Raw genomic sequence first — 23,957 nt, forward strand, 5'->3', positions numbered from 1 at the left:
ATGCACCGCTTCTCTGGCCATGCTGAGACCGCGTCCCACGTACAGCAACTAGAAGGCTGCGCAACTATGACATACAACTATCTACTGGGGCTTTGGGGGGGAAAAAAAATCCAAGCTAAGAGGGGCTGGCCCCAGGGCTTAGCGGTTAAGTAGCTACTCGCGGCCCGGGTCCGGATCCCAGGCGCACACTGATGCACTGCTTGTTCGGCCATACTGAGGTGGCGTCCCACATACAGCAACTAAGAAAGATGTGCAAGTATGACATACAACTATCTACTGGGGCTTTGGGGAGCAAAAGGGAAAAAGAGGAGGAGGATTGGCAATAGATGGTAGCTCAGGGCCAGTCTTCCTCAGCAAAAAAAAAAGGAGGATTGGCATGGATGTTAGCTCAGGGCTGATCTTCCTCACAAAAAAAAAAAAATCCAAGATAACAAAACATATATAACACAGATGAAGAGAACATAGACAGTTATTTATTATCTTAAGTGTTTATATCAACAACATGAACTAGAAATCAATACAATAGGGATCCGTATTAAGGATGAGGCATTTACAAAGGGAAAACCATATTTACAACAACTAAAAGATTTCTGTCCTGAGTTTTCATATACAAAATAAATGAAGTGGTACACCTGAAGGTTTTCCCACTATCTTTCCATTTATAACATTTCTCTCTAGTGTATTTGCTCACGTCTACTACAACAACTTTTTGAGGGAGAGTAAAGGCTTTCCCCCAGAATTTGTAATCAGCGTTTCTCTCCAGTGTGTGTTCTCATGTGTCCTCGCAGGTTTCTGGGACACCTGTGAGCTCTCCCACGTGACTGATGTTCATATGGTCTCCCCAGTGTGTGTTCTCACATGTACTTGAAGGTTTGAGGGAAACCTGAAGGCTTTCCCACACTGCTTACATTCATAGGGCTTCTCCCCACTGTGTATCCTCACATGTCCTCGAAGGGAGGAGTGACAGGTGAAGGTTTTCCCACACTGCTGACATTCATAGGGTCTCTCCCCAGTGTGCGTTCTCGCATGTTCTCGTAGGGATAAGGAATAATTGAAAGCCTTCCCACACTCCTTACATTCATAGGGTCTCTCCCCACTGTGTGTTCTCACATGATCTCGAAGGGCTGTGTGACGACTGAAGGCTTTCCCACATTGCTTACACGCATATGGTCTTTCCCCACTGTGGGTTCTCTCATGGACTTGAAGGAAGAAGTGATGACTAAAAGCTTTCCCACAGTGCTGGCACTCATAGGGTCTCTCCCCACTGTGCAGTCTCATGTGTACTTGCAGGGAGGCAGAAGAGCTGAAGGCTTTCCCACACTCCCCACATTCAAAGGGTTTCACTCCACTGTGTGTTCTCACATGCCTTTGAAAATGGTGAGGCCTCATGAAAGCTTTCCCACATTGCTGACACTCATAGAGTCTCTCCCCACCATGCGTTCTCACATGTCGTTGAAGGGAGGAGTGACAACCAAAGGCTTTCCCACAGTGCTGACATGCATAAGGTTTCTCTTTATTATGAGTTCTCACATGTTGTGTAAGATACGAGTAATACATAAAGGCTTTATCACATACATTACACGTGTGGGTTTTCTGTCCATGGTGACCTCTCACACGACCCTGAAGGGATGAGAAGCAAGCGAAAGCTCTTCCACGTTTCTTACACTCAAGAGATTTTTTACTACCCAGACTCTTCATGTTTCTCTTAGTTGCTCTCCCAGTATCCTGAGGTATTTTATAGGGTTTCTCTACAACGTCTGCTTCCACGTGAGGGCTCAGGCATGAGACACAACTGCATTGCTGCCAACATGCCTCACATGGATAAGGTTTGTGTCCAGTGTGAAATCTTTGCCAATTTTTACAGAGAGAACCATCCGTGAAGGCTTTTCCACACTTCATGCATTCATCAGGTTTAAATCCAGTTGGACACTTCTCATGCACAGGAAGATTTGTAGTCTGGTCCAGGGTTTCTACACAGTGATCACCTTCATTACTTTCACAGAGACTCTCCACCAAATGACTTCTGTTCAAAATAGGAAGCACACTATTAGGGACTGAGAATCATAAGTGACTTCTTTATTAAAGATTTTTTGATGGTCAGCAATGATTATTCTGACTACATATTTGCTATTTTCAAACAGTGGGTGTGTTTTCTTCACTTTCTTCCTTGATACAAAGTGGAACAAGCTTATTGCTCTGAGGGATCGAACAAAGCCATAACTTTCAGTGTTTATTAGATATGGGGTTTCCTGATCATTGTTTCCAGCTGAATTCTGTTTCAGATGCTTGATACATACATCACACTTACGAAAATCCCGTCCCATGAAAATTCTCTAAAGACACAATTGTTTAGCTAGATTTCTACTTTTTCTTTAATTTGAAGTCAGTCTAACACGCTGCTGAGACCCCTTCCTCCTGTGGGAATGCTACTCACCTCACTCGCCTCTCCTGGGTTTTGTGCTGACTTCCAATGTTATGAAACGTCCAGTTTTCTCCCAAAACAGACCAGGAATCATTTCTTGTGAATGTTACTCTTTTCTCTTCACTGGATATTTCATTCTCCAAAATATCACACTCAGGAACTGATCCACTGGTTTTACATTGAGTGCAACAATCTGCAACAACTGGTAGAATAATTTAATTTCTTCAGAAAGAAATGGTGGGATAAAGGGGAAAAAATAGGCCATATGTGATTTCTTTTCATAGACTGATCCAAAAATGTAAACAAATTTTATGAGAAAGAATGGACATGTGAGCAACGAAAAACTCTGAGGACCTTGGCTATCTGGGACGTTGGCAAGAGTAGAGGAAATGAGACAAAATAGCAGCCTGTTCACTAAGAAATACTTCAAAAGAGATGGAGAGTGATGTTGAGATAAATATCATCAGAAAAGCAAAGTATAAGGGAACTGGCCGAAGGCACATCCACAAATGCGCCCTTTATGAGAGGAGATACAGAATGTCTTCCCCAGGGGGCGAAGATGGATGAAAAGTCAACAGGGAAGCAGGTAAATGACACACATCACCCTCTCGAACAGGGACCATGTCATGTCTCTAATGGGCACATCCAAATATCATTCCCTCATACATAACCTATTCCTCCCAAGAGTGGTTGCTCTCCTGGTGTTCACAGGCACAGAGGCCCTAGAGGGAGACTTTCTCCACGGCCCCAGCTGCCATGGGAGATGGATGGTGTGTGCAGCTGCTGACTGCTCGAGGAGAAGAGCTCACCATGAGGCAGGATGGAGGGGAATAAACATTCCATGAGACAGGACCATACTTTGTCTTCAAGACCAGTGATGATGGATGTGTGGGATTAATTGTAGCAAAATTACCACATCAACTATGTGTTAACTACAGTGTAACTGTCACAGGGGTGAAAACCATAAAGCTCCCCCAAAGTGACAGTGGAGACTATATTCATGCTTATAAAATAAGGACACCTCAGACTTTTCATCAAGAGCAATAAAAAGTCCATTTAAAACATGAAATTTTGTTTTCATGGAGAAGCTATTTGACTCTAGATGGTTCCATGAAGAGACTGTGTCTCTCTTTTCTTCCACATAGTCCCATTCCTTGGCCATCATAAGAAAGGACAAGTGTAACAAATATTTGTTCTGTAAAAGACTAAGGGGGCCGGACCCGTGGCGTAGCGGTTAAGTGCGCACGCTCCGCTGCTGGCAGCCCGGGTTCAGATCCTGGGTGCGCACAGACGCACCGCTTGTCAGGCCATGCTGTGGCGGCGTCCCACATAAAGTAGAGGAAGATGGGCACAGATGCTACCCCAGGGCCAGTCTTCCTCAGCAAAAAGAAGAGGATTGGCATGGGTGTTAGCTCAGGGCTCATCTTCCTCACAAAAAAAAAAAAAAAAAGACTGAGTGAAGGCATGAAGCCGTCCTCACCCACTGAGGCCAGGGTCCTGCAGGTCTCCAGCATCACATCTCTGTAGAGCTTCCTCTGAGCACCATCCAGCAAAGCCCACTCCTCCGGGGTGAAGTTCACAGCCACATCTTCAAAGACCACCGAATCCTGAAACAGCCCACATACTCTATTTCAGCCAGGCCCCGTCTTCAGCAGTGTGTGTGGGAGAATGAGAGTCAGGGACCTGGACTCAATTCCTAGGACTCCTGAGCTCACACTCTCGTGGGAAATGACAATAAAGAAGCAAATCAAATGCAGTATGTTCAGTGATGGTAAAATGCTTGGAAAGCTGAAGCAAGTGTGACCACAACAACTGATATAGACTTATACGTGCATGATTACAAGAATTATTTTTCCTGAGCTACAGCAAATTCTGAGGTAAGGTAAAGACTGAAAAATGAAATCACCTTTCAGAGAACATAGCAACTGACAGTTGGATTGGTCAAAAGTTACATCCTTGCCATCTCCGAGAACTGGAACCAGAACATCAGGATGTTGTGAACACTGAGATTTCCAGTGCTGCCTGAGCTCAACAATCTCTGCTTGGTGGCAACAGTGTTGAGGGAGCTGGACTCATCTATACATTCCAGCAGAGGCAGAGGCATGACCCCCTCCCAGGATGAGGTGGACACTGTGGGCATAGATATGGGCTAGAGCCTGGGGCCAGGCACACCTGATGAGTAAGAAGAGAGCCTGGTACCTGAGGAATCTGTCAAGCTGCAGGGCCTCTCAAATAAAGAACCGAGTGCTTGGAATTCGAGGAAAATGACCCAAAGAAGAGTCAGTGAAGGATCTGAAGGCAATAGAGCCAAAGGTGCCTTTAATAGAGGAAAAAAGAAATCACATTAATATCTTTAGAACAATATGTAACACCACACACATGGAATAACAAGCAAACAATCATGAAATAAAAATCAGAGACTGTTTTAAAACAAATATTTTCAAAATCTAAAGAAAAATATCCCAACCTACATCAGCTACAAAGAAGGTCAGGCTACCTCACCTGGGGTAGCAACTGGGGTTTGCTAACCACATATTTCATAGGAGACTCTTATTCTCACTATATTTAAGAAACTCAGGGGGCCGGCCCCATGGCTTAGCAGTTAAGTGCGCGCGCTCCGCTGCTGGTGGCCCGGGTTCGGATCCCGGGCGCGCACCGACACACCACTTCTCCGGCCATGCTGAGGCCGTGTCCCACATACAGCAACTAGAAAGATGTGCAGCTACGACATACAACTATCTACGGGGGCTTTGGGGGAAAAATAAATAAATAAATAAAATCTTTAAAAAAAAAAAAGAAATCAGATGATAACAGTAACCAAAAACACACATATGAAGACAAATAATACAATTTAATTACGGGCAAAGAATATGAATAGACGTTTCTCCAAAGAAATACAAGCGGCCAATAAGCACATGAAAAGATGCTAGACATCAGCCACCAGGGAAATGCAAACCGAAACTACAAGCAGACCCTCTTCACACCCTCGAGGACGGCTATAAGATGGACAAACAAGTGCTGGCGGGACGTGAGGAAGCTGGAACCCTCACACGTTGCTGATGGGAAGGTAAATGGTGCAGCCACTTTGGAAGACAGTCTGGCGGGTCCTCAATGATGAACACAGAGCTACCATATAACAGCAATTCCACTCCTAGGTATCCATCTACCCAAGAGAAGCGGAAACATCAACACAAAAAGGAATACATAGACATTCACAGCAGCGGGATTCATAATAGATGAAGCCTGTAAACAACTCAAAAGAACATCAAGTGATCTGGATAAGCCAAATGTGGAATATTCATACAACAGAGTATGATTGGCAATAAGAGGAATGAAGTCCTGGTCCACAGCACAAAATCAGTGAATCTTGAGAACACAGACAGGCTTCAGAAGAGACCACACAGAGTAAGATATCATGTATATGAAATGTACAGAACAAGCCAATCTACACAGATAGAAAGAAGATTAATAAACTGCCCGGAACCCAGGGAGGGGGTGGCCTGGAAGGAGGACTGACTGCCAGTAGATACAAGTTTTCTTTTGGGGTGATAAAAATGTTCGAAAATTAGATTATGGGGATGCAGAATTCTGTAAATATACTAAATACCATTAAGCTTTACACCTTAAATAAACTTTATGGTATATAAATTATCTCAATTACTGCTGTTCAAAAATACATTCAGACAAGCTAAACATATACCCTTCTTCAACTAATGGCAATTTTATTCAAAAACAATAGAATTGGGGCACATAAAAGTGTGGAAAAGGAACAAAATTACAGATGTTTCAGAGATTAAGCGGACTGAAGAGACATTAAAAACCACTTGTCAGAGAAGATATTTTAGATTACACGTAATGGGATAAATGTACAGACATCAGTAAACATACCTGAGATGAAGCAGTGAACAGAACATCAGAGAACGTCTGTGCTCAATAAAGAAACCTAATCAGCAGATTCAAATATCCCCACACTCTAAATGTAAATCTCAACTGGCTCATAGACCAGATACCACATATTCAAAAATCAGTGACTCCAAATTGTAGAAAGAAATTGCAGAGTATTACCAAGACCAGAATGGGACAATTCTAACAATACACACACACAATGACATTCATATGTATAAAGATAAAAGCCTTTTTAAAAGAAAATCTAACACATAAATGTATAAACAGCATAATGAGTCAAAACCAAGTTCATTTTATTCCACACAGACAAGATGGATGAAATATTGATTCTTCAGTGAGGATAATTTGTCCCATTAGGGAAACAAGACACACAAACCATAGGCTTCCCCTCCACACCTGCTGAAGACACACCTGTCTCCTGTCAGTGTTCATTAATGACAACACACTGACAGACTAGAAGGGAACACACATAGTCAGAAAAAAATGGTGTCTGAAGAAAACTACAGCCAACTTCCCATTTAACATGAAATATGAACACTGTCCCTCTGAGATCAGGAACAAGGAGGTGAGGACGCACATATGTACAATTCTACGCACGTGAAGGCCGAGCCAGTGCAGCCACAGAAAACAAAGAATTGGTAAAGCATTTACAAAGGGAAAAAAGAAAATTTCATTATTAGCAGATAAGATTTAGTATTTAGAAATTCAAAAATCCTAAAGAGAGATTATGAAAACTTATAACTGGCTTAGCAAGTGTGTGGTGAAAAGTATAATATTTGAAAATCAATTTCATTTCTATACACAGTGACAGGAAAAAAAGGACATTCCAGGATACCATTTAGTCTGCTTCTCCCCAGGCTCCCAGGCACCCCACCTGCTGGGGCCAACAATCGTCAAGGCTGTGACAAGTACCAGCAAGGACCAGGAGATGGACTAGAAGCGTTACATTCTATTTCTAAAGGAGAAGGAAGTTTCTGGGAATTCAGTCCAGTTTCCTTTCAATATGGGGTGAAAATGGTGATCCCAAAGCCTGGTTAGTAGATTTCCTGGACAGAAACACAGCCCCAGACCCCACCTCCACGTGCAGCTGTAACACAGAGCATGTCAGCCAGGTTCCAGGAAGCACAGTGGTTCATCTTGGAGCCGCCACGACCTAGGTACTGTCTGAATCTGCCACGTCCCACTAATCCTGCGACTTCCATGAGCAATATCATCTGAGTTGAAACTCCTGACATGGCCCCATCAAGTAAGAGAAAAACAGCAAAGAATAACTTTCAGAAGCACAGATTCGTAAGCTGGCAGATAAAACAGATCAGCAAGGAGAGGATGGTGGGGCTGACGTGGTGAAGACTCGTAAAGGAAACCTACAGTTTCTCATCTTCTGTGTTGGGAACAACCCAGCTCTTCCCTCCTGTGAGTTTCTTCCCTGTGCGTGTCTCCTGTACCTTCACGGAGAACACTTCACTTCTGACACTTCTGGTCACCAGTGTGTGAAGGTTTTCCCCACACCAAGCAATTCTCTGTGACACCAGCTGGGTGTCCTCCATGTTAACTCAATTCTGACACAATCTACCCAGAGCTAGTGTCAGATCCCACAGGTAAGGGCTCAGTCCCACAAGACTGCTCCCAATGCCCCCAAACGCACACACACTTTGGGTGCCAACTGCATGCCCAGGCTGTCACCTGTGCTTCTGACCAACGGGCTACAGGTCAGACATTCCAATGATCCCCTCCTTGGGTTTGATTAATTTGCCAGAGTGGCTCACAGAACCCAGGGAAACATCGCTTATGTTCAGCAGTTTTGTTTTGTTTTGCTGAGGAAGATTAGCCCTGAGCTAACATCTGTGCCAATCCTCTTCTATTTTGTATGTGGGTTGCTGCCACAGCATGGCTGATGAGTGGTGCAGGTCCGCAGCTGGGATCTGAACCCTCAAACCTGGGCCACTGAAGCAGAGCGTGCTGAACTTAACCACTACACCACAGGCTGGCCCCTCAGCAGTTTATTAAAGGAAGTGATAAAGCAAACAAATGAACATCCAGATAGAAGAGATGAGTAGGGCCAGGTGTGTGGGAAGGGGTGGCGCTTCTTGCCCTCTCTGGGCACACCACCATCCCCATACCTCCACTTGTTCACCAACCTGGAAGCTCTCCACACCCCATACTATTGGGATTTTTATGGAGGCTTCATCACGTAGGCAAGATGGATCATTAACTCCATTTTCAGCCCTTCTTCCTTCTTAGGAGAATGCAGGGGGCAGGGCTGTAAACTCCAAGCTTCTGATCATCCCTTGGTCTTCGCGGTGACCAGACCTCATCCAGGAGCCCAACCAGAGTCACCTCATTAGAACAAAAGCCACTCCTATCACCCGGGAAATTCCAAGGGTGCCAGGAGCCCTGTCTCAGGAGCTGGGGGCAAACACCAGCACATACTTTCTATTATCTCACAAGCCTTCAACACAACCGGCTCTAAATGTGATGAACTGCGCTCTGACCTGGACACAAGGAAAGAGTGTCATTTAAAAAGTAAAGTGGGTGTAAAATCTTTCATGACTCCTTCCTGGTAGGGAGGGGACTTTCTATAAATCACAATTCTTGGTATGTTTCTTAGGTAAAAAATGTTGTAAGCTGACAGTTCATGGAGAGATGTGGTTGTAGCAAACTATGTTCACACACGTGCCCTCATAAAAGGGATCACGTCACCCTTAGTGCACTTTATGAAGCCCGCCGAGCTTTGAAAACACGCAAATACGAGGCATAATAATCAGTATTAATTTATAACATCTCACTCTGGTGGATGTGATATTTTTTTAAAAGCGTATGAAGTCCTTTTCAAACTTTCATACCAATGGAGCAAAATACTGAGTGAACGATTATTCCACCCATGATCCACATTAATGGACTTCTCATCTTAAATCAAGTCTCCATCTGGTCTTTCTCTTAATTGCTGAAGCAGACATTGCCTCAAGGAAGCTTAAATACTGGTACTGGAACTTTATGCATAAATCTCTTTGTACTTTTTTTTTTTCCCCAAAAGTAAACTGCTCCTCTATTGTAAATACCTGTTTATATTTTCTCTTGGTGAGGTCAAGATGTGCTTGGTCATAAGCACTTTCAAGGGCATGTGGGAGAGGAGAATATGAAAACAAATCTGCCTAATGACTTGAGAAGTGCTGGTTCCTATTTAACACACGTCTCTGCTGCATACACCAGGATGGGAGTAAAAGATGTCTTAACATGATTTTTATATTTTTGGAGACAATGCCTTTAATAAATTCCCATTAATCTTCTATTGCGTGTTTTCAGTTGTTTGATAACTGAGGCCTTCTAAATGGAGCAACATAAAACTACATTTCAAGTCTTATTTCATGTCAAGTATTCAAATGCATTTCTCACTCGGAGCTTTTTGTAATAATAGACATGGAAATCTAACGCAGAACTGTAGTACATGCGTGATTTTTTAAAATCATTAATACAAGAAACTAATGGTATAATTTTATCAGGAAAAGAATATTCTAACAAAAGAAAACATTTGCCTTTATTCATAGCTCAAGTGATTTTGTATGTCACATCCAAAAAGATTTCTATGAAGATAATCACACAGATTTTTAGTAAGATTCCAGAACACAAACTCACAAAAATAAATCTCAGCATATTCTGAATCACTCGAAACAAGCTTTGAAAAGTACATTTTTAAAATAGATTTTTTAAACATAGACTTTTAAAACGAACTGCTATTAGAACTAATTTTCTTTGTCCTAAAATATGTCTAATGAAGGATACAAAATGACTCAATGGAAAAACTCCAAAACGTCATTAAATGGGAACACAGTGGAATGAAATAAATGGAGAGATGGCGCATGTCCTCAGAAAGGAGACCGTGATATCCGCTCTCCCAACAGGTCAAGAGTTTTTAGAAAATTCCATTAAATCTACAACCAAGTTTGCTTTTGTTTTGTTTGAAGTTAAGAAACACTACTTCTAAAAACTGAAATGGAAGATAAATTTCTAAGAATAGCTGACATTTTCTATAGAACAAGGTGGTAACAAGGTGGTGGGATTTTCACCACCTTGTCAAAGCTTTTTTTTTTTTTTTGGTGAGAAAGATTAGCCCTGAAGTAACATTTGTTGCCAATTCTCCTCTTTTTGCTGAGGAAGATTGGCCCTGGGCTAAGATCCGTGCCCATCTTCCTCCACTTTATATGGGACGCCGCCACAGCATGGCTTGATAAGTGATGCGAAGGTCCACGCCCAGGATGTGGACCTGTGAGCCCTGGGCCGCTGAAGCGGAGTGCACGAACTTAACCGCCATGCCACTGGACTGGCCCAAGATCAAAGCTTTTTAAACCACAGTGATCAGGACAGGACCACTTGAACCAGGCCCCTTGTGATGTTGGTAAGTGGATCTGCCCCAGAGCAGGCAGTGCTGGGCAGCGGTAGAGACGGTGACACTTTGACACACGGGGCAGTGACGACTGGTTATCTACAGGGGACTAAGGGATCGTTTTCCTTATTAATCTCATGTACAATAACCAACTCACTATAGACTTAACTGTGAGAGACGAAAGTAGGACACTGAGAAGAAGCTACAGGCAACCACATTTATCACTTGAGAGTCGGGAGAGTTTTCTTATATAAGAAAAAAAGAGAAAGCTACAAAAGATGAGATTCAGAAATTCAAGTCTGTTAAAGTAAGAAGAGTCCATCAACGTGTAGAATACAGAGAGAGAAATAATACACCACTATCTGGGAGAAGATATTTGCAATACCTAGAAATGAAAAAGGATGACTGTCCAGACCATGGAAAGAAAACATAAGAAATCGGTAACACAAATGAATTAGAGGGGAGGACATGACTGAAATCTCTCTCACGAGAGACGAAATGTCACATGAGAAATGCCCCACAATTATTCTCCAACATGTAAAAAATTTATGACCCATTTAAGTTGGAGATAGAAACAAGAATGACCACAACAGCATTGACAATAAAAGGAAAAAATAAACTTGAGACAACCCAGAGCCCCCAAGGACTGGAATGGTGAGGTAACTGGGTGACCCGAGCTCAGACACCAGCACGTGTGACACAGACTGGGGCTGAGGAACCACAGAGAACCTTCCGTGTGACATCAACGCTGTCTTCCTGGTAACCTTCACTCACTGCACATTCCACAGAGGAGGATCACACAGAGCACCGCTGGGTGACGCAGAACAGACGTGAAGCTGCAGAGAGCAACACAGTGAACCAGGAGCGGGTCACCCCAGGGCAGCAGCTGGGAGACGCCACCAACCAACCAAGAAGATACAAACCTTACACCTTCACACAGTGGGGCAGCAGTCTGAGTGCTCGAGCGCCCTGGGGCCACCCGGCAGCAGGTCCGTCAGGAGACGGGAAGATGAGCCCAGAGTGAGCCCGCTCAGACCAGCACCCGCGCCACAGCCCACACGGCCACCCGAACGCACAAGGTGGAACCTGACCCTGAGCTGGGGGCCCGGCCCCCTGCTGAGAGGGAGCCAGGGTGGCCCCTCCCAGGGAAGGACTGAGGGGACCCTGAGACCCCAGGACTGAACTCCGCAGCTGCACACACCCTGCTCCCCCTCCTCAGTGTGGAAATGCCCCCCTCCAGGCCTCAATTCTCACCCCAAAAATTTCTCTCACCAGACTGTAAGTTCTGACCCATGATGAAAATAGTAAGAATAATAATAAGTTTTCACACTTTGAAGCATACAGGAAAGTAAATCTGCTTTAAATCTTATTCGGCCTAAAACTTGTTTTTCCCAGAGCAGCCTGACTTATGGTCCACTGAGCAGGCATTGCACATCTGCTTCAAACAATTCCCAAAGCAAAGAATGCACTCTTTACTGATACGGATCCATGTCTCCCTCTCTCTGACACCAATACTAGTATTTCTTTGAAGATAAGCTTTTCTTCCCAGAGAACCTAGGTCCAGTCAATCTGCTGTACATGTGCTAAACTATGGCAAAACATCTCCTTCTGACTTCGAGAAAAAAACTATTCCTCTCACGCTTGATGTGTGTTCTTTGTTCTGAAACAGCACATAACCTGCTGTAAACCATGCTTCCTGAGTGCTTTCTTCCCTGGTGGAGAGAACTCTGGCAGGGTGTTCTCAGCATTAACTCATCAATAAATATCAGTCTCTCTCTCTCATCTGTAGGTTGTTATTGATTATTTGACTCAACATCCAAATAAACTCTCACTTCCATAAACCCTTCCAGCAGCAGATGAACCCAAGGAGCTTCCCCAAGTCTGACCTTCACAGACTCACTCAGTTGGCACACACCACACTTCACTCCACCCACTCTATGGAGGATGCAAAACCGACCCTCAGGACACAGCCCCAGGGCAGCCCCACCCCGCCCCCAGCACCTCTGCAGGGGGGTCTCCCTGCCCCTGCTCTGTGGCTGCTCTCAGCACCAACAGCTCCTTCTGCGGTGGTTCTGGGGGTGGAGTCACCTGCAGGGGTGACACCCAGCAAGAGCCCTGCCCCTTCCTTCACCTCCCACGCAGGATTAGCTTTAGGGGTAGCTTGTCCCCAGCCCAGGAGATGCACCTGCTCCAAGACCCCTGGATCATTTAAATAATACACAGACCCATCCCAGTGTGTGGATGAGAACCCACAGAATCCCTCCTTCCCACTGTGTCAAGGATACAGCAGGGGAGGGGAATTCTAGGGCACTTTTATGGTTTAAATAACTGGTCACTGCTTATCCCTTCAGAAAACAGATACCAGTTCACTGCTGTCCTCATGAGAACAAATTGTAAATCAAGGAACCAGCATTGAACACGTCTCAGTTTCACAGGTCACATTTCACAGAATTTACACCAATCTCTGACGACCACCTATTCACAGGACATGGGACAGGATCACACAACGTCATAAACTCTGCAGCCTGCACGGCAGAGTCACTACGAGTTTTATGAACCTCCTTAACCCATGACGCCCCCCACCCGCATGAAGGAGTGGGACCCCGTGCACTTTCCCCGCAATTCTCCTGGGAGAGAGGACGTTCTCTGTACTGAGACACTCTCCGCAGCCGCATGTCTGGAATGCCCCGGAATAACACGAGTCAGCAGAACAGGGCAGAGACCTGAGACACCGACACCCCCACTACAGGGAAGAGACGAGGCAAAAAGAATCCAGTGACTTCACACCTGCTGAACCTGAGGCTGGACTAAGAGAAAGCTATTCGTGCTGGGCGGGACACAGAGGGGGCAGCTCACAGGTGTCAGGTGACAATGCGGAATCCTCCCTGAGCCCTGGGCTCCTGGAAACATCCAGGGAAGGTGGAAGGAACTCCCTCCCCAACCCGTTTGTGTTCTGGAAACCGGCAGGCTGCAAGAAACTCCCTTTCCCCATAGGACTTAGGTAAGACTCACACAGAGGCGCCCCTCTTCATCCAGGACAAGGCCAGACACAGACCCCCCCTTAAATTCTCATTCTGTGCCTCAGCAATGATTAGCCGAACTGCTCGTCCCCACTGACAAGCAGAACAAAAAGTTTGTTTGCTTCAGCCTCTCTCCCCCCGCAGACCCCTGAGCTGCGGCCGCCCTCAGCCTCGTCAGCACACAGCCCCTCCCAGGACAGGCTGGGCTCAGGGACCTGCCAGCCCAACATCACGCCTGCTTCTCCTGTTTTGTTTACTCTTCTCTATACAAGAGAAACTCTTTGCCCAACTCGGGAGACGCCTGCAGATCTTAGGGTCAGAGCGGCACCCCCTCCACCCCGACTGCAGAGCCCCCGCCCCCGGGGCACAGTCCCTTCTCCCCGCCCCCTGCAGGAATTCTGCTCTATGAAAGTCTCTCTCACTGAGTTCAGATTTTTTATTTGCCACAGCCTTGACCAAGTGTTCACAATCGCCCATTTCTCACCCAGATGTGTCTCAGCCCTCTCTCCTCCCCTGGGTCCCCAGCTCCCCCCACAATGGAACAAGCACTGAGATGCACACGAGCCCTGTGGACCTGAGCCCACGATGCGCTGACCACAGGGCCCCATCCTGTCAAACAGCCTTCCTGCTCCCCTCTGTCCCCAGTGGAGAAAAGCCTCTTTCTTTTAGGGTTGGACCTGGGGGCCCTCCCTGTCCCCGTCCCCCAGTCTCCGGAGCAGAGTCTCCTCCCCCAGTCCAGATGGGCCTCACCTGTCAGGTCCAGGGCAGGGCCCCGGCGCGGCCGCCCCACCGCCCCAGCCCTGACTGCCCGGCTGGGGTCGTCCCTCCTCCTTGGACCCCCGCCCGGCCAACTACTCAGGTGGGACCCATGACCCCCTACGCGGGGCCGGGACAGGACGCCAGGACCTGAGACCGGGAACCAGGCAAGGAAAGGGTTACTGAGGATCTGATTAATAACTAACATGGCCTGTCAAATGTCTGCCAGAAAGAGAAACTAAATCTTCTGTTCTTCAGAAGCTTATGTCCCCGTTCAGCAGATGTTGCCATCTTGGAGAGAAAGTTGCACACTTGCAGCAAAACTTCTGCAAAGGGCTCCAGCCCCTATGGCCCAATAGTTACCTTGACCTTGTTATGTAGGGGCCTTCTTACCCACTGCACATGCGCCCTGAGGGAGGGCAGTTGTTACACAGTTGTAACAAATCCACCTGTTACCCCCTGCACTCTTGTGTATAAAGTCTCCACTGGCACCGAGCAGGGGGGACACTGCTTTGGGGAAGTACCCCAGCTGGTCTCCATGCTTGTGGAGCAATAAACCTTTTCTTCACCTACCTGGGCCTTGGTCATGCTTTTCGGCTCTGCACCCACTGAGAGATGAACCCACTGAGTTTGGTTACAAATTTGGCAACCCAGATGTCATCTCCTCTGAAGCCTGGTATCCTTGTCACTCAGCCTCCAACAGGGGAAGCAATGGGCAGCCGCAGCTCACTCAGGCTAAGTCCCCTAGGCCGCTGGTGAGCGGATGAAGGGCGAAGCGTGAAGGGAGAGGTTCCTCTGGGCACCAGACTCGCCGGCCCTGCACTGCCCCTGCCTCAAACAGACTCAGAGCTGCACGGGACCGTTTTGTTCAGGAATTCTCCTGGAGCAGGGAGTGGTACCAGACCCGCGAGGCTGCTAAGAGTCTCTCTGAATTGGGTGAAGAACGGTGTTGGGTATAACCAGATTTCTGGTTCCCAGGTTTGGTTTCTGTTCCGGTTGAACCAGCTAAGCTCTGGGAGATTCCGAGACATCTCCCTCCTGCCTCAACAGACGCCTGATCAAGAAAAACCTCCGTGACCTCGGAAGAGCCCTCCACAGGTAGCTCTGAGCTCTGGGACGGGAGGCTCCGCTGTACATCCCTGACCCGTGTGTGTGTGTGTGTGTGTGTGTGATGGTGCTAGAGAGCTCTCATAGTGGTAGGAGAGTATTGTAATTCCATCTAGGTGAGAATTGTAGGATTTGTGTGCTTATTTAACCATTACTAACTACCCCTTAGGAACTAGAAACAGACCTGTGAGGCTGGCACGGGCAAGGCAGCGTCCACACGGAAGGAGAGCCCATGGGGCGCCTCCTCTGTCATCGGCAATTGTTTGTACTCCCACGACCAAGAAGAGAATGACGTTCTTTGGTAATACACCTTGGCCCCAATATAACTGGGGAAACCAGGAAAGGCGGCCAGAAAATGGGTTGCTGAAATATAATATCATCTTACAATTGGCCTGTGTATGTAGGAGGGAAGGGAAACGGGCAGAAGTTCACTACGTACAATGCTTTATGGCTTTATACCAAAAGGAGGGATTCTGCAATAATACAAATTGACCCAATTTAAGACCAAACCTGGGCTGTCCCTGTGGCTTGGCGGTAAAGTGTGCGCGCTCCGCTGCTGGCGGCCCGGGTTCGGAACTGGGAGCGCACCGACACACCGCTTCTCCGGCCATGCTGAGGCCACGTCCCACATACAGCAACTAAAAGGATGTGCAGCTATGACATACAACTATCTACTGGGGCTTTGGGGGAAAAATTTAAAAAATAATAATAATAATAATAAGACCAAACCTGGAGGCCGGCCCCGTGGCTTAGCGGCTAAGTGCGTGCCCTCTGCTGCTGGCAGCCCGGGTTCGGATCCCGGGCGCACACCAACGTACCATTTGTCCAGCCATGCTGAGGCCGCATCCCACATACAGCAACTAGAAGGATGTGCAACTATGACATACAACTATCTACTGGGGCTTTGGGGAGAAAAAGGGAAAAAAAAACAAAAAACACCATGGGCTGGCCCCGTGGCTTGGCGGTTAAGTGCGCGCGCTCTGCTGCTGGTGGCCCAGGTCTGGATCCCAGGCGCGCACCGACGCACCGCTTCTCTGGCCACGCTGAGGCCGCGTCCCACATACAGCAACTAGAAGGCTGTGCAACTATGACATACAACTATCTACTGGGGCTTTGGGGGAAAAAAATAAATAAATTAAAGAAAAAAAAACACCAAACCTTCTGCCCCAAAAGGGAATACTTTCCCGGTGCTAGAAAGCTCTCCAGATGATGAGGACCTGTTCTGTCCCACTAGGAGATGGGCCAGGGAAGCCATGCCACCTGCTCCCCTCACCCCGGATCCAATGGGACCCATATGGCAGCCCCCTCTTACCCTCCTAAGTCAGAGGTCTGTCCCTAAGAGGCCACACCCATTCACTGCTGATCCTAAACCTCTCCCCCACCCTTGCCCCACAGCAGTACCAGACACAGTACGTGCCACAATCCAGGGAAAAGTGGAACTTTTCCCTTATGCCAGGTCCCTGGTGGGGAGGGGAACCTCATAAACGTGCATGTGCCTTTCACCACCTCCGACCTTTCCAGCTGGAAGGCACATTCTCAGGGTCTGTGGCGGACCCTGGAGAGTTCCTTAATTTAATGAGGGTCTATTGTCCACTCATAACCCCACTGGGGCTGATGTACAGACTCTCCTGTCGGCCCTCCTGACCAGAGAAGAGGCAGCAGTTCTAGCCCGAAAAGAGGCAGATCAACAGCATGCCAGTCAGCCCGATCACCACATCTGGGGGCCGGCTGAGCAGCTGGTGCCCGCCACAGATCTGGACTGAGACCCCAAAAGAGCGGGGGACAAAGCAGCCTTACAGCACGACAGAAATATGCTCTCGTAGGGGATGCAGGCAGCAGGAAAACCTCGTGTAAACTGGAATAAACTAAGGGGAATTCAGCAAAGGCCAGATGAGAATCCATCAGCCTTTATGCAAAGACTGAGAGAATGCCTTCAAAACTATACCCCCTGGAGCCCTGATGGTGAAGGCAGCCAAATAGCGCTGGGAACCTATTTCACAGCTCAGAGCACCTCCCATCTGGAGGAAACTCCAGAAACTGGCCACTGGTCCTGAGACCAGCCCCTCCCAGTTGTTGGAGATCGCCTTCAAGGTTTTCAACAACCGAGATGTGGCAGGAGAGGAAAAGGCAGAGAAGAAGATGGAAAAGCAAGCCTCCCTGTTAGCAGTGGTGCTGTACTCTGTCCCGGTGACCCGGGAGGAAGGAAGAAGTCACCACAGGTGACTGCCCCCAGTTCCCAACATGGGACCAAAAGGGTGCCCCGAGGGCCCGGGGCCTAGTCAATTTGCCTACTGCAGGCAGGAGGGACACCGGAAGAGGGAACGCCCGCACCGCCCCCAGAGGAAGAAGGGGCCAGAGAAGTCCAACTCCTTCCAGCTAACCCTGACAGGAGAGGACGATACCGCATCCCGAGGCTGGCCGCCGTGCCTGTGGACGGTGGCAGCCACCTGCCTGTTAATAGGCAGAAAAACTCACCATGGGACAGTCTCTATGTGGACCCCACATCAGGTTTTGAGTGTTTGGGAAATGAGAGGACCCCACGGGCTCACGAGCGGCAGAATGTTGCAGTATCAGGTGACACTGCTGGACACCCCTCAGCTCCTTTTAAAGCCTTGCCAGGTCCTGAATCCGGCCGCCTTGCTTCCTGTATCACAGGAGCCTCTGGTGCGTGACCGCTCTGAGCTGCTGGGTCAGGTGTATTCAAGCAGGAGAGTGCTCCAGGGTGACCCTGGGCAGATGTAGAGAAGGCGTGGTTTGCGGATGGACGCAGCGCCGTGGTCGATGGTTAGCGCCGAGCAGGCTACGCCGTGGTCTCCCTCCACACCACCACGCCACGGCAGAAGCAAGGGCGCTCTCCCCGGGAACATCAGCACCAAAGACAGAACTCACCACCCTGACAAGAACGTCAGAATTAGGAACAGGGAAAATGGGGACTATCTGTACTGATTCCACATATGCCTGCTCTGTTACCCATGCTCACGGGGCCATTTGGAAGGAAAGAGGCCTATTGTCAGCTGAAAGTCAGGAAATTAAATATGGAAGGGAAATTCTCAGGCTGCTTTCAATGACCCAAAGGACGCTGAGGTTGTGCACGGCAAAGGACATCAGAAGGGGGACTCAGAAATGACCAAGGGAAATCATTTGCCTGATGTAACTGCCGAACGAGCAGCCTCCCAAAGAGGGCCTCATTCCCTGTTACTCTAATTCACCGCCAAGCACACCCCAGAAGAAACAGAGACAGCTAAGAGGGCTGGCTTCCAGAGGTCTCCTGCCTCAGGGGGCTGGATGATGGACAGCAAAGGAAAGGTCTGGTTGCCTAGAAACACAGGCTGGGGGATAATTAAGTTCGCTCACAGCTCCACTCACCATGGAAAGGAAACCTTGCACAACTGGCTCCTGGGCACAGTGAGAACCCCGGGTTTAGAGGAGATAATAGACAGGCTAACGGAGCAGTGTGTACACTGCCAAGAAAACAGTGCACACAGCAGGCCACCAATACTCTCTCCCTCTGGAGAGAGCTGTGCTGTCCAGGGGACTCCGCCGGGGAGGACGGGCAGGTGGACCTCACGGTTACGCCAACTGCCCCAGGAGGATTCAGGGGTCTCTGGGGTTTTGTGGACGCCTCTACTGGGTGGGTGGAAGCCTCTCCTTGTACACAGAAAAGGCAGCGGAAGTGATGAAGGAGATCCTCCCGAGGTCTGGACCGCCTATGTCAGTCCAAAGTGACAACGGCCCTGCCTTCATGTCAAAGATAGGTGCCAGGGGTTCTCAAACACTGGGAACACGATGGAAGCTGCATGCGGCCTGGAGACCTCAGTCTTCGGGGAAAACTGAAAGAACCAACCGCACCCTGAAGGTCACTCTGGCCAAACTCTGCCAAGAGGCAGAGGACAACCGGCTGACGCTCTCGCCATTGCCCTGACCCGCATCCGGGCTGCTCCTAGAGGAGAGCTTAAGCCGAGCCCTGCTGAGATGTTGTACAGAAGGGCCTTTCCGGGGGAGAGTGGGTCAATAAGGCACCCTGATGAAGAGGTCGGATCAGCTGTAAAGCACATCGTTAACGTGGGGCAGGTAACGTCTCCCCGTCATCAACATGTCAGTCTGAGTCCGCCTTCTCCTCCAGGAATAAAGCTTCGTCCCTGTGAGCCAGGGGGACGGGTAGACAGGAAATCCCGGACGTCTGGGTCCCCCGGACCAGCCTAAGCCCGTTTGGACAGGACCTTACTTGGTCTTACTAACCGCTCCCTCTTCTCTTCGACTGCAAGGCTGACCCCCAGGACCCAGCACGCTCGGGTTACAGAGGCTCAAGAGCTGGGAACTGTCACTGTTCCCACCCACTCCTACTCCTGCGAACCAGTACCAGACTTGACGCTCCTGCCCAGGGAGGGAGCCCAGGACCCAGGGATGAGTAACGCCTGAGTCTCCAGCTCATACCGTAGCATGCATCCTTGTCCACCTTTACCCACAAAGGGCTCTAACACAGACCCCCTTAATTCCCCGGGAGACTGGTGCAATAGTAAACCTTTCTAGAATCACAGTCAAAGGTAATGGATTATCCCAATGTGGATATACCATAGGCACCCTGAAACCAAAAGTGGTTGCCTGTCGCATACCTCATACCCTCGGAACCCAACATGAGCCTCTGTGAAGGGCCCCCAAAGGCTTTTAGTGGGCCCCCTTCTACTGCGGTAGAGTTGGGCTTCTCAGGTATAAGCCTGAAATGTGTGAGTCTCACTCCAGTAACAAATCTCCCTAGCCAGGAAGGGGCAACGCATCTGAACTGCTTTTCTATCAGTGACGCCTGTCACCACTGCTCTGCAGCAAAGCGCAACATTAACCCATCCCCCACATGCCCATCACTTTCAGTATTTCCCAATCCTCCAGCCCCAATGACACTCACTGCTGCCCTAAAACTGAAAGACATATAAAAAGCCTGAAGGAGAAGTTTCTAAACCAATGCAAGTTCTGGACAGGAACACAAAAGCAAAAGCCCCTCGGATACTGGGGGCTTACTTATCTGTCTCCTCGGGCAGCTGGAAGGGTACCCACAGGCCCCATAAAACACAACTTCACTCATGGGGGACCGTTATCTCCCAGCTGCACAGACAGTGCTCCCAGCCGGGGCATTCCATACTCAACTGGTTTAACAGCACCACACCCCGATGGGTCCGTGCACCCCCAGGTTACGTCTGCCTCCGCAGCTCCCTGTCACCCCCCTTCTGCTGTCTTCCTTTTCCCACTGCTTGCAATAGCCCACCTGTGCTCAGATAATGTACAAGACACGGAACAATGTACAATGGGAATGACAGGTCCCACAGGTATAACAACATACAACCACACCCAACATCATCCCAGGGAGAAGAGGGCTATTGCATAGATCCTGGCAGGAAATGGATTAACAGTAGGACTGGCCACACCCTAGGGAGAATGCATATACCATTAAGTGACTCTAAAGAACCTAACGAAATCTCTTGAAATATTGGCCAGTAATGCAGGAAAAGCACTCCGTAACATAAGAGAACCCTTCAAACTGTAACCAAACTCAACCAGCTTGTGTCTTGGTGAGTGCAGAGCTGAAAAGCACAACCAAGACTGAAGTGGGTGAAGAAAAAGGTTTACTGCTTGCACTAGCAATGGAGAACAGCGGGGATAGGTCCCAAAGCAGTGTTGTCATCAACCCCCTGCCCAGCCTAGTGCTGGTGGAGACTTTACACACAAGAGTGAGAGGAGAGGCTGGCCCAGTGGCATAGTGGTTAAGTTCACACATTCCGCTTTGGTGGCCCGGGGGTCACTGGTTCGGTACCTGGGCGTGGACCTACTCACTGCTCATCAAGTCATGCTGAGGGGGTGTCCCCCACAGAAGAACTAGAAGGACCTACAACTAGGATATACAACTATGTACCAGGGCTTTGCGGAGAAAAAACAAAAAGAGCAAGATTGGCAACAGATGTTAGCTCAGAGCATATCTTCCTCAAAAAAAGGAATGCAGAGGATATGTTACCACTGTGAAACAACTGGGCCTCATCAGGGCACACAAGCAGGCTATTACATAAGGAGTTCACGGTACCGTTACCTAAGAAAGTCAGCGTAACAGACCATTACATAACAGAGTCAATGCAACATCTGCAAAAACGGGGACATCAACCTCTGAAAAACAGCACATTTCATTTTCTCCTTGTCTGGAAAACATGTGACAGACTGTGTTAGTTATTGATCAGATTCTCAGTAACCCTTTCCTTGCCCGGTTCCTGCTCCCAGATTCACTAGCTAACGTGGTGCTGGATACACAAGGACCTTAGATTTTCTCCTGGCTGAGCAAGGAGGTGTATGCGCCATGATTAATACTTCCTACTGTACATGGGTGAGTACTCCACGGCGAGTTGAGGTGAATATTAAGAAAATCTTTCACCAAGCTACGTGGCTACACACCTTTAACCAGAAAGGGAGTACAGCTACTGAGGTATGGGACACTGTAAAAAGGGCCATCTCCTCTCTAACCTGGGGGTTCTCGCCTTTGATAGGCCCCCTTTTACTTCTGTTATTATTAATTTTTGGTCCGTGCATCTTGAATATACTAGTTAAGTTTGTTAGCTCTCTGTTGGAACAATTCAAGTTAAAATGATGCTTCTGGCGCGGTACCAACCATTGCAAAACTCCTCACATAGCCCTGAAACTTATCTTAGCCTGGCAGAACAAGAGTGCTACTCCTCTAACTCCCCTGATAACGACCTCCATCAGCAGGCAGCAGTTACAGAAGACTGAACGCCTCATCCTGAAGAATGAGGAAGAGAATATCTCACGGGGGGGGGGGGGGGGGGGGGGAGGTGACCAGAAAACCAGGCAAGGAAAGGGTTACTGAGAATCTGATCAATAACTAACACAGTCTGTCAAATGTTTTCCAGACAAGGGGGAAACTAAATGATGTTTTTCAGAAGTTGATGTTCCCGTTTTGCAGATGTTGCCACCTTGCAGAAGAAACTTCCACGCTTGCAGCAAAACCCCTGCAAACGGCTCCAGCCCCAAGCAACTAAAAGTTACCTTGAACTCCTTACGAAATGGCATTATGTAACGGCATGTTCCTTAACTCGTTATATACGGGCCTGCTTACCCGCTGCACGTGCGCCCTGACTGAGCACAGTCGTTACACACTTGTAACAAGTACACCTGTTACCCCCTGCACTCTCCTGTGTCAAGTCTGCACAGGCACTGAGCTGGGGGGACACTGCCCTGGGGGCTGTCCCCGGTGTTCACTGCTCCTGCCAGCAATAAACCTTCCCTTCACCCACTTCAGCCTTGGCTGTGCTTTTCAGCTCCACACTCAGCAAGAGACGAGCCCCCTGAGTTTGGTTACACTTGCCCAGCGGGGAAAAGCCCTTTTCCGGGGGTGGGCGCTGGAGGACCTGAGACCCGCCCGGCCCCCGGTCTCCGGAGCAGAGTCTCCTCCCCAGGCCGCACGGCCTCCCCCGTCAGGTCCAGGGCGGGGCCCCCGCGCGGCCCCCCACCGCCCCCGCCCTGACCGCCCGGGGGGGGGGGGCGTCCCTCCCCCTCGACCCCGCCCGGCCAAGAACCGGGGACCCGGGACCCCACGCGGGGCCGGGACGGGAGCCGGGACCCTCCCCGCCGCCGAGGGCGGGGACTCGGGGGAGGTGGGGGGCGAGGGGCGCGGGGAGACCCGGGCCCGCGGCCGCTTCCAGCCGGTTCGCACCAGCCCCTCCCGGTCCCGGCCCGGCCCGCGCACTCACCATCTCCGCCCGCTCCGAACCCTCCGGGCGTCCTCCCCGCGGCCCCGGCAGGTGAGAGCGACGGGGACGGGACACCTGGGGCCGCGCGGGGCAGGTGCGCGCGGGGACGCGGTCGGATGAGAGCGACCTCCACGGGGATGCCACCGCTCCCGCCCCCGGCTCTGATTGGACAGGACTCCGGGAACCTACGTCCTGATTGGTCGGTGCTCCTGGCACTCCCCTTCTGGTGATCCTGATTGGACAGTGCTCCGTGCCCGGGCGTGCCTCATTGGTTCCTGGGCACCGCCGCCCTGGTTTAAATTTAGCCAAGAACCCGCCCCCTGCATCTTGAGTGACAGGCGTCCAGACAGCCGTGGCTGACCCGCCCGCCTGGGACGTGGGCTCCGAGCAGAACCGGCCCAGGACGGGTAGATCCGGGGTCGGCTTGAACCTCGGCGGCCCCGCTTCCGTCCTCTTCCCGGCCCGGGAATGTCAGACTAAACTCCCCGCGGGGCCACAGTGGATGTGTGCCCTGTGTTTACTAACAAAGACCCGAGTGACGTCACCGCGTGCAGGGCAGGGTCGGCTCTGATTCCACAGGTGACCTTTGACACAGGAAGCCACGCCCTCCCCCCACTTCTGGG

At 49.3% G+C, this 23,957-nt stretch overlaps 1 pseudogene; it reads right to left on the bottom strand.

Annotated features, from left to right (window-relative positions):
• Positions 1–453: 453 nt before the first annotated feature.
• On the bottom strand, positions 454–23,460 carry LOC131403351 (zinc finger protein 77-like; annotated as a pseudogene).
• Between the last annotated feature and the right edge of the window lie 497 nt (positions 23,461–23,957).

Source organism: Diceros bicornis, unplaced genomic scaffold (assembly GCF_020826845.1).
Source record: "Diceros bicornis minor isolate mBicDic1 unplaced genomic scaffold, mDicBic1.mat.cur scaffold_67_ctg1, whole genome shotgun sequence".
NCBI classification, from domain to species: domain Eukaryota; kingdom Metazoa; phylum Chordata; class Mammalia; order Perissodactyla; family Rhinocerotidae; genus Diceros; species Diceros bicornis.